The sequence below is a fragment of the Nicotiana tomentosiformis genome, chromosome 12 (assembly GCF_000390325.3).
Source record: "Nicotiana tomentosiformis chromosome 12, ASM39032v3, whole genome shotgun sequence".
Lineage (NCBI taxonomy): Eukaryota > Viridiplantae > Streptophyta > Magnoliopsida > Solanales > Solanaceae > Nicotiana > Nicotiana tomentosiformis.
Window position 1 is genome coordinate 13,319,035 of NC_090823.1, and position 6,000 is coordinate 13,325,034.

The window sequence follows — 6,000 nt, forward strand, 5'->3', positions numbered from 1 at the left end:
AGGCAGCGTGGGGTGTTGGCCTGGGCGCTCAATTCACTATTTTTTTTTTTTTTAACAATTCCGACTACCCGAGCACTCAATATATACATTACACACATTCCACACCATTTCAACCTACAAAGAAAAAATTATGGCCTATAAAAGAAAAAACTATGCTTCGAAAGGGGTAAAAATTGGGTTGCCTCCCAACGGGCGCCTAATTTAACGTTGTGGCATGACTCAACACGTGTTTAGGCATCTGCCAAGTCCACTGAGGTCTTGTGACGTGCAATGTCATCACCCCAATAATGTTTTATTCTCTGGCCATTTACCAAGAAGGTACCACTTGAGCTCGTATCACGCAGTTCCACCGCTCCGTGAGGCCTCACACTTACCACAACAAAAGGACCTGCCCAACGAGACTTAAGCTTTCCAGGGAATAGCTTCAACTTTGAATTGAACAAGAGAACTTCTTGACCCGGCTCAAACTCTCGATGTTGAATGTGCTTGTCATGCCACCTCTTCGTCTTTTCTTTATATAATTTGGCATTTTCATATGCGTGCAATCGAAACTCATCAAGCTCGTTGAGTTGCAGCAACCTATTCTCACCAGCTGAGTCTATATCCATATTTAGCTTTTTGATCGCCCAATAAGCTTTATGTTCAAGCTCGACGGGCAAGTGGCATACCTTCCCATAAACCAACCTGTACAGAGAAGTACCTATGGGAGTCTTGTATGTAGTTCGATATGCCCATAATGCATCATCCAGCTTCCCTGCCCAATCTTTTCTATTTCCACTTACTATTTTCTCCAGAATCTGCTTTACCTCTCTGTTTGAAACTTCTACTTGACCGCTCATTTGGGGATGATAGGCAGTGGAAACTTTGTGCTTAACTCCATACTTTGCAAGAACATTATTCAGCAATTTGTTACAAAAGTGAGTTCCTCCGTCGCTTATTGACACTCTTGGAGTCCCAAAGCACGTGAAGATGTGCTTCTTTACAATGCTTACCACTACCTTTGCGTCATTAGTAGGAAGAGCAATGGCCTCCACCCACTTAGAAATATAGTCGACCGCCACCAAGATGTACCTGTGACCATTAGAATATGGGAACGGTCCCATGAAATCAATCCCCCAAACATCAAAAAGCTCTACTGCCAGAATATTTTGCAAAGGCATTTCGTGCTTCCTCGTGATAGTTCCGGTTCTTTGGCATCTGTCACACTTTTTAACAAAGGCATGTGCATCCTTAAATAATTTTGGCCAATAAAAACCTGATTGTAGCACTTTTTGGGCGGTTCTATCCCCACCGTGATGACCTCCATATGGCGAAGCATGATAGCCATGCAATATTGCATTCATCTCTTCCTCAGAAATACACCTTCGCACCAACTGATCTGCGCATTGCCTATATAAGAATGGCTCATCCCACATGTAGAGCCTCACATCATGTAAGAATCTTCTTCTATTATCAGGTGTTAATTCTAGTGGTGTCACCCCACTTGCAGTAAAATTCACATAATCCGCATACCATGGAGCTTCACCTGAGGTGACTGCTAATAACTGCTCATCAGGAAATATTTCTTTTATTGACCCTCCTTCAGCTACATGGTTCCGACTTTCTAATCTAGACAAGTGATCAGCCACTTGATTTTCTGTCCCTTTTCGATCTCGGATCTCTAATTCAAATTCTTGCAGGAGGAGGACCCAACGAATCAGCCTCGGCTTGGTATCTTTCTTTTCAAACAAGTATCTGATAGCTGAATGATCTGTGTAGACGATAACTTTGGTTCCCACTAGATAAGATCTGAACTTGTCAAACGCCCACACCACTGCAAGCAACTCTTTTTCAGTAACTGTATAATTCATCTGAGCTGGATTCATAGTTTTGCTCGCATAATAAATGGAGTGAAATATTTTATCCCTTCTTTGCCCCAAAACAGCTCCGATTGCTATGTCACTTGCATCGCACATCAACTCATATGGAAGTCCCCAATCTGGGGCGATGATAATTGCTGCAGTCACCAACCTTCCCTCCAGCTCCTCAAATGCTTTCAGACATGCATCATCAAACTTGAAGGTGACATCTTTCTCTAGAAGCCTGCATAACGGAGAAGAAATTTTCGAAAAATCTTTAATGAATCGACGATAAAAACCTGCATAGCCCAAGAAACTACGAATGCCTTTGACGGATGTCGGTGGGGGCAATTTTTCAATCGCTTCCACCTTTGCTTTATCCACTTATAGACCATCTTTTGACACCTTGTGCCCCAAGACTCTACCTTCACGTACCATGAAATGACACTTTTTCCAGTTTAGTACCAAGTTTGTCTCTTCACACCTATCAAGCACTTTATCAAGGTTCATTAAACAATTATCAAAAGAACACCCAAACACAGAAAAATCATCCATGAACACTTCCAAAAATCTTTCAACCATGTCAGTAAAAATAGCCATCATACACCTTTGAAAAGTCGAAGGTGCATTACAGAGACCAAAGGGCATTCTCTTGAACGCATACGTACCATAGGGACACGTAAATGTGGTTTTCTCTTGGTCCTCTAGGGCTACAGCAATCTGATTATACCCCGAATAACCATCTAGGAAACAGTAGTATTCCTGGCCAGCTAACCTATCAAGCATTTGGTCAATGAAAGGGAGGGGAAAGTGGTTCTTTCGGGTGGCATTGTTCAATTTTCTATAATCTATGCAAATTCTCCACCCAGTGATAGTTCTTGTAGGAATTAAGTCATTATTTTCATTAACCACTACAGTCATCCCCCCTTTCTTAGGCACACATTGAACGGGGCTTACCCATTTGCTATCAGAGATTGGGAATACAATACCTGCATCAAGCCACTTAATCACTTCTTTTCTTACCACCTCTTTCATGATTGGATTTAGGCGGCGTTGTTGCTCTACACTTTGCTTGTGTCCGTCAAGAATTTGGCTCCTCAACGACTTTGGCTTCTTAGTGGGGAAAAACTTGATTAAGAATTTCCTTGCTAGATCATCCCAAGTGTGGATTGAGTTCGCGGGCTCCTTTTGCAACCATTCCTTAGCTTCTCCGAACAGTGAAAAGGAAAATAGTGTCAGCCTGACATAGTCCTTGGAAACGTTCGGATAATTGTAAGTGTTCATAATTTCCAAGAAGTTCTGAATGTGCCTCTGCGGGTCTTCATGAGATATACCCACATATTGCCCCGTGGACTGAATCAGTTGTACCATGTACTGTTTGAGTTCAAAATGCCCCGTGATATCAGGCTTCATAATAGCCTGAGTCATATTCGCAAGATTGGGCCTTGCGGCTTCTATCACCGCACGTTCTTTATTACCTGCCATCTCTATTGGCTATGGTTAAACTACAATGTCCAACTCTCCCTCTATTTTAGTTCTTGTTTCGACTTCCCTCCTCACTCTATGAAGTGTTCGTTCAATTTCTGGATCAAAAGGAAGAAGGTTGTTTGCACTTCTACTCCTCCGCATTCAAGAGAAGATCCTGCGTTAACACAAACAAGGCAAACTAAAAATTAAAGCTTGAACAAATAACTAATAAAAGCTTAACTCAGTCAAGTAGCTAATTTCTAAGTCCCTCGCAATGGCGCCAAAAACTTGTTGCGACCAAACACACTCACGCAAGTATACATGGTCGTCAAGTAATAGAGTAGTGAGTAAAGTATCATTCCCACGAAGACTTATGATTAACTTTTGACTAATTCAAACTCAAATAACTTATCGATTCAAGCTATTTCTTACAAAATAGATGATTTTCTTATACTACTTAAAAACTATCAAGTAATGAAATACTAGAAATCAACCACAACACTTAAATAGTTTCGAATAATAATCAATAGGAGATAATATTCCAGGGTCACGGGTTATCTAACAATCATGTTACATTCTTAGCTTAAAATAACTAATTAATTTATCTGGATTGTTGATTGACAGGGTTGATATTACTTATAAGAATCTATCGAGTCCTTACTCGCCTATTTAAGCTAACTTAATACCTATATGTCTATGGAATTAAGATTAACAAGAACGCATTTACAATTCCTGTATTGCAACCGAGCAAGGCAATTAGGTATATGTCTATCCTAATTGCGAATCTGTTCCCCGATGCCCAGGTTTAAGAACTTGCTCTATTTAATTCTATATGCAATCTAGAGTTCCCACTTTCGAGTTCAACTCTAGATTCGTAGATAGTATTTCACTGTTAGCTACTCAGCAAAATAATTAAAAACAGAATTAAATAAACAACCCAATATGATAAACTCAACTTCGTCAAATTAAACTTCAAACATCAACATTCATGTATACCCATGACCCTAGAACAATAGGGTTCTTAGCCACTCATGTTCATACAATCATCAAAAATAATATTTTTAAACATAAAACCAATGAGTACTAGGAAAGGGATGGAAGAATTGATCAAATCCTTGCTTCCGAGTGTTTGGCGCCTCCCACTTCTCTCTATATCACGTCCTCCCTTCAAAAATAGGTTTAGGTTGGCTTTTATATGAGTTGGGGGCGTCTAGGGGTCAAAATAACATAATCCTAGTCGAAAAAGGACACTTTCCCTTCTTGAGCGTCCAGGGCAGCGTGGGGCGCTGGCCCTGGCGCTCAAATATTTTGGCTGCTGTAAATTGCGCCACAGCCAGCACCCCACGCTGGCTGTGGCCCTCAAATCTCACTTTTTGCGATTTTATCCCGATTTAGCTCCAATTCACGCCCTTTCGTCCCAAATTGCATCTGAATGATCCCTACACATAGAAATACCAAAATTTAGCACAAATAATCATATTAAACATCTCAAATCGTCGAGACATGAGCAAAATGTGAGGCGGTATATATCAAAATATGCATACATTAAACCGATTATCAATATCCGTGCTTTTGATATAGTATATATTCCCGTGTTTTCTGATTATAACTTTATAAGAAAAAGCTAACAAATCCTAGTGAAACAAAATATATACGTGATGTAACCAATTCTTGTTGCAACAGGAAGATAATATTCTCAAGATCGAGGAATGATCCCTAAATCACAAATAGTAATCATTCAATTTTACAGGGAAGTTTCAGAACATGTGGATTCCTTGTTAAATTGATAGTATGTATTTTACAAGTAGATCATCGAATATATATATATAACCAATTAGGATAAAAAGAACAAGAAACAGAGAAAGACCAAAGTATAATAAAACTTTAGTTTTGATAAAAATTAAAAAAAAAAAAAGGAGCACTTGATGGGTAATTTCATGAGAAAGATTTCCCTAACATGGATTGCCCAGAAAGCATAAAAACCAGAATAAAAAGGACAACAAATATTAAAGCATCTTGTGATCCAGCCATTTCTGATCCACTTGTATGCTCTGAAATTGTGTTCTCGGAGGTTGGACGAGGATCCCTGCCATGTTCATTGCAGCAACAATTGATAGTAATATTTATATTATTATTTGTTGATGATCGGAGTAGTTTTCGGGTAGAAAGGGCTGTGGAAGCGGAAGTTTGTAGAATAAATACAACTAATATTGTTATTATGAGAAGAGAAGAGGGAGCTAATACTGTTGTAGATGCCATTGTTTGAAGCAGTAAAAAATTACATGTATGTCATGACCCAAAATTCAAAAAGGCTATGATGGCGCCGGACACCACTGTCAGGCAAGCCAACCGTAATCAATTAACTCAATTAACTTAATACTCATAATCAATTAACTTAATACCCATTTCATGACTAGTGCACATTGAATCAATATTATGATTCGATTATACATAGCCTTAGGTTTTAAGTGTGGGGTCATCTTGCCCCTCACGATGACCTTAGGCAACATCTCTTGATTCATTCTCATCTTTGTGTTTATCATGTGTAGGTTGCTATGGCTCGTGACGATACCGCTAAAGGAAAAGGGGTGGGGAAGTCCTCCACTACTGCTCCCCCTCTAAAGAAACGCAAGCAAGGCGAGTGCTCTTCCCCACAAGCCAAGGGAAAGCAACAGGCTAGCGAGTCTACGAGGCC

The 6,000-nt window shown here is 39.8% G+C and overlaps 1 long non-coding RNA gene across 1 annotated transcript; it reads right to left on the reverse strand.

Moving 5' to 3' along the window:
• Positions 1 to 4,251: 4,251 nt before the first annotated feature.
• On the reverse strand, positions 4,252 to 5,638 carry LOC138903538 (uncharacterized). The gene is made up of 2 exons (XR_011412750.1): positions 5,307 to 5,638; positions 4,252 to 4,744 (listed from the first exon to the last, which is right to left on the reverse strand). It is a non-coding gene; the product is annotated as an uncharacterized lncRNA (long non-coding RNA).
• Between the last annotated feature and the right edge of the window lie 362 nt (positions 5,639 to 6,000).